Below are 12,551 nucleotides of genomic sequence, written 5' to 3'. Positions count from 1 at the left end.
TTTCTGAGGAAACTCTACACAGTGTAATTTTTATAGTGACTGTACCAGTCTAAATTCCCACCAACATTGTAGGAAGATTCCCTTTTCTCTACATCCTCTCCAGGATGTAGAATTATTATTTGTAGACTTTTTAATGAATGGCCATTCTGACTGGTTTGAGATGATACCTCATTATAGTTTTGATTTGTATTTCTTTAATAATTAGCAATACTGAGGATTTTTTCTTGTATCTACTGTTCACTTGTATTTCTTTTATGGGCAAGTGTCTATTTAGGTCTTCTGCCCATTTTTTAATTTTGTTGTTGTTGTTGTTGAGTTGTGTGAGATTTTTGTACATTTTAGAAATTAAGCCTTTGTTGGTTGCATCATTTGTAAATATTTTCTCCAATTCTGTAGGTTATCTTTTCATTTTGTTAATGATTTCCTTTGTTGTACAAAAGCTTGTAATTTCGATTAGGTCCCATTTGTTCATTTTTGTTTTTATTTTTATTTCCTTGGGATACTGACCTAAGAAAAGGTGGGTATGGTTTATCAGAGGATGCCTATGATCTCTTCTAGGAGTTTTAGATTGTCCTGTCTTATATTTAAGTCTTCAAGCAATTTTGAGTTTATTTTTGTGCTTGATGAAGGGATGTAGTCTAACTTCATTTGCTTTATAGGACACTGTCCAATTTTCCAAGCAACACTTGCTGAAGAGACTTTCTTTTTCCTATTTTATATTCTTCTTTATTGAAAATTAATTGACCACAGGTGTGTGGGTTTATTTCTGGGGCCTTTATTCTGTTCCCTTGATTAATATGTCTGTTTTTGTGCCAGTACCATGGCATTTTGATCACTATAGCATTGTAGTATTGTCTGAAGCCTGGGAAGGTTTGTGCCTTTGGCTTTGTTATTTTTCTTCAGTATTGCCTTAGAAATTCTGTTTTTTTTTATGGTTCTATATAAATTTTAGGATTATTTGTTCTAGTTCTGTGAAAAATGTTACAGATAATTTGATAGGGATCACATTAAATTTGTAGGTTGCTTTTGTTAGTATGGCCATTTAAAAGTATTACTTCTTCTAATCAAGGAGCAAGGATATTCTTCTATTTTGTTGAATCATCTTCACTTTTCTTTATTAATGTTTTATAGTTCTTGGCATATAAGTCTTTTACTTCCTTAGGTTTATTTCTAAATAATTTATTTTTTATGGTGCAATTTAAAAGGTATTTTTTGACATTCCCTTTGTGATATTTCATTGTTAGTGTAAAGAAATGTGATTGATTTCTGTATCTTAAACTCGTTTCCTGCTACTTTGCTGAATTTATTAGTTCTAGTAGCTTTCGTGTGGAGTCTTTAGGGTTTTCTATATATAGTATCATATCATCTGCATATAATGACAATTTTCAGATTTTCATATTTTTTAAAGTTTTTTTTCCCTTGTAATTGATTTCTAGCCTCATGTTGTTGTGCAGAAAATATGCTTAATTGAGATGATTTCACTTTTCTTAAATTTAATGCCTTTTTTTGTGGCCTAATATGTTGTAAGTCCTGAATAAGTTTTCATGTATACTTGAAAAGAATATGGACTCTGTTTATTGGGGTAAAATATTCTGTATGTATCAATTCTATTTGGTCTAATGTGTCATTTAAAGCTAGTGTTTCATTCCTGATTTTCTATCTGGATGATCTGTTTATTGATGTGACTGGGATGTTAGAGTCCCCTACTATTATTTCGTTACTGTTAATTTCTCCCCTTATGTCTGTACATACTTACTTATTCATTTAGGTGCTTCTATATTAAGTGTATATATATATATATATATTTGCAATTGTTATATATTCTTGATTGTTTGATTCTTTTATTACTGTGTATTTGTCCTTTGTATCTGGTTAAGGTCTTTTTTTTTTTTTTTGCTTTTTCAGGCTGCATTTGCAGCATATGGAAGTTCCCAGACTAGAGGTCAAATTGGAGCTGCAGCTTCAGGCCTATGCCACAGCCATAGCAACGTGGGATCCAAGTCATGTCTGTGACCTATACCACAGTTCACAGCAATGCCAGGCTGTTAATCCATTGAGCAGTGCCGTGGAGTGAACCTGCATCCTCATGGATACTAGTTGGATTTGTTACCATTGAGCTACAACAGGAACTCCCTTCTTTTTTCAATTTTAATATTTCTAGCTGTGGCCTTACCTTCTCAGAGATGTTTATTTACCATTTCTTGCATAGCTGATTTTGTGGTGCTGAACTCTTTTAGCTTTTGCTTGTTGTATAACTCTCGAGCTCTCCTTCAAATCTAAGTGATAACCTTATTGGGTAGAGCATTCGTGGTTGTTTTTTCCTGTTATCATTTGAATATATCATGATCCTCCCTTCTGACCTGCAGGATTTCTGCTGAAAATCAGTTGACTGTCTTATGGTAGTTTTCTTGTCTGTAACTAGTTGCTTTTCTCTTGATGCTTTTAAGATTTTCTCTTTATCCCTAATTCTTGCCATTTTAATTATGATATATTTTGGTTTGGACCTCTTTGAGTTCTTCTTGTTTGCTACTCTGTGTTTCCTCAAACTGAATGTCTTATTTGTTCTCTAGGTTAGGGAATTTTTCATTTATTATTTTTTCAAATAACTTCTTACTCTTTTTTTCACTCTCTTCTCCTTGAGAGACCCCTATTTTCAAATGTTATTATGCTTGATGCTGTAGCAGGGTACCTACCTTACATATAGAAATAAACACAGAGAACTAGGCAAAATTAAGAGACAAAGAGATACTTACAAACAAAGGAACAAGACAAAAACCTTAGAAAAAGAGCTACACAAAGTATAGAGATAAGAAATATACCTCATAATATGTTCGAGGAAATGATCATAGAGATACTCCCTGTACTGGAAGAAGAATGAATAAACACAGTGATAATCTGAACAAAGAATTAGATGACATGAAGGAGAACAAAACAGAGCTGAAGAATTCAATAAATGAAATTGAAAAAATACACTAGAAGGAATTAACAGTACAGAGGAATCTGTAGATCTAGAAGACAGACTAGCAGAAATTGCTAAAGCTGAATAGAAAAAATGATAAAGAATTTAAAAATTTAGGACAGCTTAAGAGACTGCCTAACACTTGGCTGGCTGTCATCTCACCAGGTAACTCCTTGTACTAAGGTTTTACCTTTAAACCCTGACAGTGAGGCTGTTCTTGGAGGAAGCAGCTTTCCTAGGTTGTAATTCATAACCTTCAGAGATTGGAAAGACTATGTTTTTCTTCCCTCTTTCAGCCATCATATTTACCAAAGGGCATTTCTTCAAAAACATTCCAATAAAAATAACTGCATCAGAGTCAAACAGAAAACATACAAAAAGCAGCAATCTACTCAAAAATTTCAAACACAAATTTCAGCACACACATTCCTAGAATCTTTCAAACCAGTTGCAACATGAGAATTATTTTACCATTAGCTGAGTGAGTACAAATTTGTTTCAGGTGGAGAAATCTTTCAAGAACAGTATATCTTTAAGTATGTATTTTACTGGTTATGTTTCCATAATCTGGAACATTGCAGTTTGCAGCACTTGGGTATGTGTTTAAATTACTGGGGGAATACCTGGATATGTCATGTGGATGGGTTTTGCTCTTTAGGAGAAACATGATATATTCTAGACTGGTGAGTCTAGTACTCCTATCCTTACTTCTTGCTTCTTCCCCATCCCCTTAAATAAAAACACCCCCCCCCCAAAATGAAGCAAATAGTCTCTAAGCTTGAGAACTGCTTTATTCATAATAAGCATTTTAGGACTTTTACAAAGATCGTTTTCAATTCCAGTGGGTTTTTCCACATTTCAGTGTCATCCTGATAATAAATAAACATCCACCAAATCTTTCTATGAATGTAGAACTTAACTTACTAAATAAACCTAAAAGCCAAAAAAAAAAAAGAAAAAAAAACCACCCCCAAACCTTTCATGAAACAATAATAGAAGCAAGGAGAGTAAAAACACAAAAGATAGACACTTAAATTTCTAAGAATGGTATGTAATGGCCTGCAGCTATCTCTCCTTCAAGGGTCAAAGCACAGGAAAATGTCCCTGAGGCCTTAAGCCCAAGGTCATGGGTGCCACTTTGAAGAGTCTTGGATATGTTCATCTTTCCTATGACTTGCAAGTGAGGGCTTTGCAATGGAGGGTGGGGCTTGTGCCCTTCTCTCTTCATGGTATACTCCATTCCGTACAGCCCCTCTGTGCTCTACAATAGTAGTTTGAACTGTGGTTTTGCTGGCCCATCCAGAGAGCCCTCTGGAGACTTGAAGGCTTTGTGGCAGAGTGAAAAGAGTCAGAGGTGCTGGGCTAGAGAGGTTATTTGACTTTGCCTGGGAAGTACATCAGGCTCAAGGCCTTCTGGGAAACTGCTGAAGAATGACTTTGTGAAAATCAGATTCTCTCTCTGAAAAGTTGGCAAACTTTTTCTGTAAAAGGCCAGACAATAAACAATTTCAGCTTTGTCACTATACCATCTTTGTCTGAAATATTCAACTCTGGTATCATAGCAAAAGCAGCCTTTGAAAATATGTAAATGAATGGATACCATTGTGTTCTAATAAAACTTTATTGGTAAAAACAGGTGCAGGGGACTAACTTTGGCCTACGGGCTATAGTTTGGATACTTGTATCTTTGAGCCTTGGCGAATCTCATGTATAAAACTGGGAGGTGGATAGTCATCCCTACCTAAGGTAATATAGAATCCAGTTGGCAGAAATTGACAGACTATTGTAATTCAACTATAATAAGAAACAGTTATAAAAATGTTAAAAAAAGAATCCACTTGGAATATAGAGATGAGTATTTCATTTTTGAATAAATTGTATATGTAAGGGGTTATATCTGGGAACTGATTTTTTGGGTGCAGTGAAATACTTTGGAAGATTCATTGGCCTTTCCATAGCTTAGGCAAGTCCAGTTTTCTGGTTGAGAGTAAAAGTCTTCATATTACTTTTCCCTGGTTATCTTATAGTCCTCATGGAAATGTTCTGGTAAAAGTCAACTATCAGTGAATAAGAAACTTGTGGATTAAGTTTTCCCAGGAATGCATAGGAAGTGAGAGTGGAGAGAACTGAGAGGTGGGAAAAAGAAAGGTCTTAGGCCATGCACACCTGGACTTTGCTGAATTGCATCTTTTAGAATGATGATTTTGCACAAAGTCTTTTGGCTTGGGAAATATTCTTCAGTTGCAGTGACTTCAAAGTGTGCTCAGTTGCCTTTGGCCAGCTCTTAGGGAGGAAGGCTTAGTTAAGAAGTAGTTACTTGAGGGAGTTCCCATCATGGTGCAGCGGAAACTAATCCGGCTAGGAACCAGGAGGTTGTGGGTTTGATCCCTGGCCTCACTAAGGGATTAACCCTTTAAACCTAGTGGGTTAAGGATCCAGCATTGCCGTCAGCTGTGGTATAGGTCACAGACATGGCTCAGATCCCCATTGCTGTGGCTGTGGTGAAGCTAGCTGCTTCAGCTCCAATTCAACCCCTAGCCTGGTACCCTCCATATGCTGCAAGTGTGGCCCTAAAAAGCAAAAAACAAAACAAACAAACAAAACAAACCCCAGAAGGCTTGACCTGGGAAGTGGCAGAACTTTCAGGAAGGGAAGCTTGGGGTGTGGTAATGCTGTCAGTCAAGGTTGTGCAGGGTGCCTGTGGGTGGCTGTGAGCAGCTGTGCCGTCTTTTACGCTCAAATCCAGGAGATCTTCATCATCCTGGGACATGTCCACAGACAGGGAACCAGCACCTTACTGACTGATCAGTTTATCTAGTGTTGATTTGTCAGATTTAAGTCAGAAATCTTGGTCAGCTTTTCCTTTTAAATTATGAGATAACAATGCAGGACCAGAGGGTTACAAGCAGCTTGCCTAACTTTTATTTGGAACCCACGATCTAATTTTAAGGAAAGAGATTAGAAAGCTATTTCTTTGCTTCTCTGTTTTACATATGCCCAGTTATTAGCATGTAAGTTATCAAAACGTTGTCTCTCTTGCATGGCTAATATTTTTGTATTCTCTCTCTCTTTTTTTTTTGGTCTTTTTGTCTTTTTTAGGGCCACACCCATGGCATATGGAGGTTCCCAGGCTAGGGGCCTAATCAGAGCTCCTGCTGCTGGCCTATGCCAGAGCCACAGCAACACCAGATCTGAGCTTCATCTGCGACCTCCACCACAGCTCACGGCAATGGCGGATCCTTAACCCACTGAAGGAGGCCAGGGATCGAACCCGCAACCTCCTGATTCCTAGTTGGATTCGTTTCCAAGGTGCCATGATGGGAACTCCTGGAAATATTCTTTACTACTACTAAAGAAGTGGTTGTGAGACTTCTAATTCTGCCTTGTTATCAAAACCAGACAAAAGCAGTATCTTTGAAATACCAGTCCTGAGTTGGGCTGGGCTGGGCTGGGCCAGTGCTTCTGCTCTGTTTGGTCATTTAGGTTTTCTTTGTGTTCTTGCTCCACCTTCACCATCTTATGGTGTGACCCTCATCTGCTTGGTGTATGTATGCTGTGTGTGCCTGAGTGTTTGAATGCATCAATTTAAGATATGGGTTTACTCCACAGCGTTTTATAAAGCTCTGTTAATTTCAAATGGACAAAAACGCAGCCCATGACGTTCTCTCCTGATATCTTTTCCAGTACAAATCTCTTTTTAAAGAGGTGAATCTTTTGCAGGCCCATCCTTTTTGTATTCTCATTTCCTCAAGCAAGCTACAAAGCTGGTATTACAGAGGCTGCAGTTCTCCGTAATGAGCCCAAAGTGCCGACAAGGAGCTGGAAGTTGCAATGAATAATGAGAAAACCAAATGGGATGAGAGTACCAGTGACAACAGAGAGCTTTGTCTTGTGTAAATTAGGTTTGTCCACAGCAACAGAAGCTGGGATAAACTCAAAGTGAAATTCCATCTTCAGGCTCATGTTACCTTCAGAAGCATTTGAAAAGGCTGAGAAGTAGCCTAAGCCACTTTCCAATCAGGAATATTCTTTATGAGTAATGTTACCAGTGAGAGTTAAGTCCTAAGCTGTTCCCGTTTTGATGGTACTAGCAGGCTTTGTTTCATGGGTATACTCACTGCATGCCTCCTCCTCATTCTTGGGTGACTTGGCTAGAGAAACTCTCCATGATAGTTTTCTATTTTTCTAGCAGAAACTTTGTGCTTTCTGTTGCTCACATTTTTGTATAAACATCACTCTCTGAAGTTGACAGGCCTTGGGTTTCACTTCACACTCAAGAGGCAGAGCTCTGTCAAACTTTAAGCGAATGGGTATATTTGTTTAAACCTTATTTAGGATAAGTTGGAAGGAAAGGTGGTCTTTGGGTGTTCACAATGGCTTGTTTTCCTTAAGATAAGTTCTGAGAAGCACTTTCATTGACTGATGTATTTCCTGGCAAGACAGAAAAAAAAAAAAAGGCATGGTGGAAGATGTGTGGTCTGTAAAATCAGAATTGAGTTCTGACAGTATTAATTCCACATACCAGTTATTTAGTTGTTGGAGACAACTAGTTGTACCCAAGTTTGTATTCTTCCTACCTTCTTTTGAAAATAGAAAAGTGGGACACATCACTTTTCAAGTTGGGACTTTACTTCCAAATCTCTTCTAATTTAGGTGTGGGAAAATGACTAAGTTCTCAGAAAGGAATGTGAGTAGAAGTGATAGGTGCAATACCAGTATCACCTCCTTAAAGGAAATCATCTGCCCTTCATGGCTTACCTATACTCATTCTGATGCATCAAAACCCTGATGTGGCCCTGAAGAGCCAACTCCCATCAGGCCAGTGAGGACTGCAGTGTAGAGAATGGTAGAACAACAACATAGGAAGAATCTGGGTCCTGAATGATCACATGGAACAGAGCCGCTCACTGATCTCGGCCCATCTGCCCATCTCTGCACTGTTAACTGAGAGAAAATAGAACTATCTTATATTTCAGTCACTGCATTATTTGGTCTAGCTTATATCCTAATGAACAAGTTGACTGAAAAAATTACTTATTTACACCTCTGTTTTCTCATCTTCAAAACAAGGAGACTATATTGCCTGTCTTCTTTATTAGTTTATTATGAGAATTACACAATAGTAGGGTTTTTTTGCTTGTTTGTTTTGTTTTTTTTGCTTTTTAGGGCATCACCTGCAGCCTGTGGAAGTTCCCAGGCCAGGAGTCGAATCAGAGCTGCATCTGCCAGTCTACGCCACAGCACAGCAATGCAGGATCAGAGCCATGACTGTGACCTACACCACAGCTTATGGCAATGCCGGATCCTGAGGCCAGGGATCGAACCCACATCCTCATGGATATTAACTGGGTTTGTAACCTGCTGAGCCACGATGGGAACTCCAAACAATAGTAGTGTGTTTATTGTATGCTCTGTTTTTGCCTAGTACTAGTACTGTTTACACATGCATATAAATTCTACCAGGAAAGCACAGATTTTCAAGATGGATGAAATGAAGGTCTATAAAATATTTTTATTTTTTGTGTCTTGTCTAGTATGACCAACCATCCATTCTAGGAAAACTGGAAAGAGCTGATCACTCTATTCACAATGCACCAGCTAGAGAAGTTCTTTGAAATAAATAAATCTGAATTTAAAGTAGCATGCATCCAAACTCTCTCTCTGGGTCTGGTGGGAATTTAACCCACTAATGCCAACTTTACAATTTATATAATTTTATTTATTTTGAAACACTCATTATCAAAGTTAAGTGCTTTGTGCATAACTCTGCCATTTACTAACTGGTGAATTGCCATCCTGAGAGGTGTATGTTGCCATTCTTTTGTAAAAAGGATATGTAGGGTGTAGCAAAGGCAAATGGTGACACAATCATTGAGTCCTTTGGGTAACTCTATGATCATATTGGTGGTTCCACACATTGAGAAGATGATTCAAATACTGATTAGCTTTGCTAGGGTAAATTTGGTTTCCTTATTACAAATACAAGTTTTTTTTTAGTGGAAGAGAGACCACAGTATTCATTACTCATCCGTTGCTTATGCTGGATCTCAAATTGGAATTGAAATTTACTTACTAGTAAGTATTGGTAAGATTTGATTTAGAAGTGAGAGGACCAAATGTAGTTTATTTTTTCTTGATAGATCATTCATCAGATTTCACTCATTTCTCCCCCCTCCTCTTCAGTATGAAAATAATTACCCATAAATTCTAGGTCATGTCTGAACTCGTTCCTCTGAACCTAATTCAGTGTTTCCAGCAGTCCCTTGTGCACTAAGCATGTGCATCTTATGTTCTGGAAAAGGGTGCACTGGGGCAGTGTGGTGGGCCAGGACTGTGTGTCCTCTGGAATTGCTATTCATCTTTGATTCTGGAACTTTTCTCTGGGTCTTTCTATGTGTTACAATAACTTGATAGTGATATTTTCCAGTTTTTACTGGCATTATTTCTCAAAGTACCTGGAAGAAATCATCATCTTAAGTGAAATCATATGGGAACAATAGTTCCTCTGGCAGCAGTAATGAATTATAACCAATAGCAAGTGCAAAGCCAATGTCACTATGGGGCTGTGGTGGTCACTATTCTTGATTCCACTGAACTGGCTAGCTGTAGGGGTGTCTCCTACCCCTCAGCCTTCCCAAGCTTCATGTTAGACCAAAAAGAATGCTATTTCCCAATTGTAAGATGACCATGATTTGCCAAGGAGATGAGTATTATAGGTAGGGAGGCAGTTCACTTCTGTCTAGGGAATGAGGTATCTGGCTTCACAAGCCAGATTTCATTTTCATTGCTGAAAGCTATCACTTTCTTATCAAGCAGATATTTGGGTTGTCTTTGCCAGAAAATTAACCTGTTAAGTGTTGCATATGTTTACAGTGTTTCTTTCTGGCACTGGAATGCTATGACTTTAGCTTGTGCAATATTTGTGTGAGGTGAAGTATAGGTCTGGAAATTAACTTTTTGGGGGTCAACAATCAGAGGACTGTTATTAACTAGAAAAAGAGAATGTACTTTCTCATAAAGTTGCCTTCTTCATTTTCAATGGCAAGTTCTTAACTGTAGTAATGAAATCTTAAACTATCCATATATAATTTATAAAGAGCCCTATATGGTTAGAGATGTGTTTTTCTTATATTTGGGGGCTTAGGAAATTCATATAAAGTTTCAGAAAATTTTCCTGTTTCAGAAAATTTGAAAATTTGAAGTGAGATTAATACCTCTGCTTCTGAGAGTTCCCGTTGTGGCTCAGTGGAATTGAATCTGACTAGTATCCAAGAGGATGCACGTTCGATCCCTGCCTTGCTCAGTGAGTTAAGGATTTGGCGTTGCCATGAGCTGTGGTGTAGGTCACAGATGCGACTCAGATCCCACATTGCTGTGGCTTTGGTGTAGAAAGGCGGCTATAGCTCTGATTTGAGCCCTAATCTGGGAACTTCCACATGCTGTGGGTATGGCCCTAAAAAGACCAAAAACAAAACAAAACAAAAAAAAAAACCCACAAAAAAACAAAAACCTCTGCTTTTGTTTCTTCTCAATAATTTTATAAAATTATTGAGAATAGGTTGCATATATTGTCTTTGAAAACCTGAAAGAAAAATAGATGTTATTTATTTTTTATTTCATTACCCATATTTATTAACTAGATTTAAATATATTACTAGCATTTTTTTTTCTCCTGGACTTCAGTTTTCTTATCTCAAATAGAAAACAAAGATATAATATTGCAAAAGTTTTCTGTGGGAATTAAATGGGTAATGCTTATAAAGCTCTTGGCTTGGTGTCATGGACATGGCAAGAACTCAATAAATGTTTTACATGCTATTAATTCTATTATGATTATCATTACACAGTCTAAAAATTGTGGGAGAGGTGCATAAAGAAAGAGCTACTTTCAAAGAATTTATAATCTAGTTGGCAATACAGGGATTAAACTTGTGGATTTTTCTATAATGCATGATGGAATGTATGGGTCAGATTTCTGGTTCTTAGTGAACTGTTAGTATTAGACTGGGAAAGTCAGATTTTGGCCTAGTATGTAGACCAGAGAGCAGAGATTGAGAGATCGAGGGCAGAAGTTGAGTACTCAGAAAGCAAATATAGATATTCACAACCATAGTAAGCAACTTCAAGATGCAGCATTTAGGGAGCCATCTATGGAGAAAACTGATAGAAGAAATGATCAACCAAGGTGGGGATTAAGACCAACTTCCTGGAAAATTTAAATTGGATAGATTGAGGAGTTCCTGTCATGACACAGTGGTTAACGAATCTGACTAGGAACCATGAGGTTGCAGGTTCGATCCCTGACCTTGATCAGTGGGTTAAGGATCTCGCGTCGCTGTGAGCTGTGGTGTAGATTGCAGACATGGCTCAGATCCCTCATTGCTGTGGCTGTGGTGCAGGCTGGTGGCTACCGTTCCGATTAGACCCCTAGCCAGGGAATCTCCATATGCCGTTGGAGCGGCCCTAGAAAAGGCAAAAAGACAAAAATAAATAAATAAATAAATAAATAAATAAATAAATAAATAAATTGGACAGATTGTTTTTTCTTTTTGTTTTACTTCGTTCCCTTCATAGATCTAGAGACCCATTTCCGTCTTTGTCATTGTCTTACACTGTCTGGCCACTGGTAATAAGTATATTGGTGTGATTGGGAAAGGTTTCATAGAGGAAATGGGACTCTAACTGGACTGATGGATTGGGAGTTATTTAGACAAGATGAAGAAGAAACAGGACCACATATCAGATTGGAGGAAAGTGGGCACAAAATGAAAGTGGCAAGAACCTGTGCCTAGGGCCCCATGTTGTGGTTATAAAGGGGTAGCAGGGGGTTTCTATAAGGGAGTAGTGGATAGGTGGGCTGGAGCCTTATTGTGGTCAGCTTAAACAATCACATCTGGATTTTATCATTCAGGTAGAGGAAAGTGAGGCTAAGTGTGAAGATTGCCATTGTTTTTAGTTCCTGTCTTTTATTAGCCCTTATACAATAATTTGCCTTCTGATTGAAGCAATAGCTCAGATAAAATTTGCCACAGTAATGTCTGTCAAAGTGGCCTGACCACAAAAACTGCAACACCACATTCATCTGAAGGCCACTTCCAACAAAGGCGACTGACGTTGCCATTCTCACCCACTTTTTGGTATTTCAGGGCAGCCAGCCTACTCTTCCTTCTTTTATGCTTATTGTTTTTTGAAGTGGTTTAAGAGTCATTCTTCCTTTTTTTAGAAGCCATGACACATGAGACAGTGGACTCCTTTTGAAGGTTGTAGTCACAATATGTCCATTTTCCAGTTGCCTGACAGCAAATTTCCAAATATGCAGTACCGTGTCATTAACTAGTCATCATGCTGGACATTAGGTCCCCAAGATTTTAAACTGGAAGTTTATACCTTTTGAACCCCTTTGGAGATTTCTCTCTCCACTGCCTCTGGCAACAATCTATTCTCTGTATCTATGAGCTTATTATTATCATTATTTTTTAAAATTCTATATACAAGTGAGATTGAACAGTGTTTGTCTTTATCTAACTTAATTTCACTTAATGCTAGCAATGACCACCCATGTTGTTGCAAATGGCAAAATTTCATTCTTTTT

This window comes from Sus scrofa, chromosome 1 (genome assembly GCF_000003025.6).
Source record: "Sus scrofa isolate TJ Tabasco breed Duroc chromosome 1, Sscrofa11.1, whole genome shotgun sequence".
NCBI lineage: Eukaryota > Metazoa > Chordata > Mammalia > Artiodactyla > Suidae > Sus > Sus scrofa.
Note: the sequence above shows the minus strand (reverse complement) of the source record.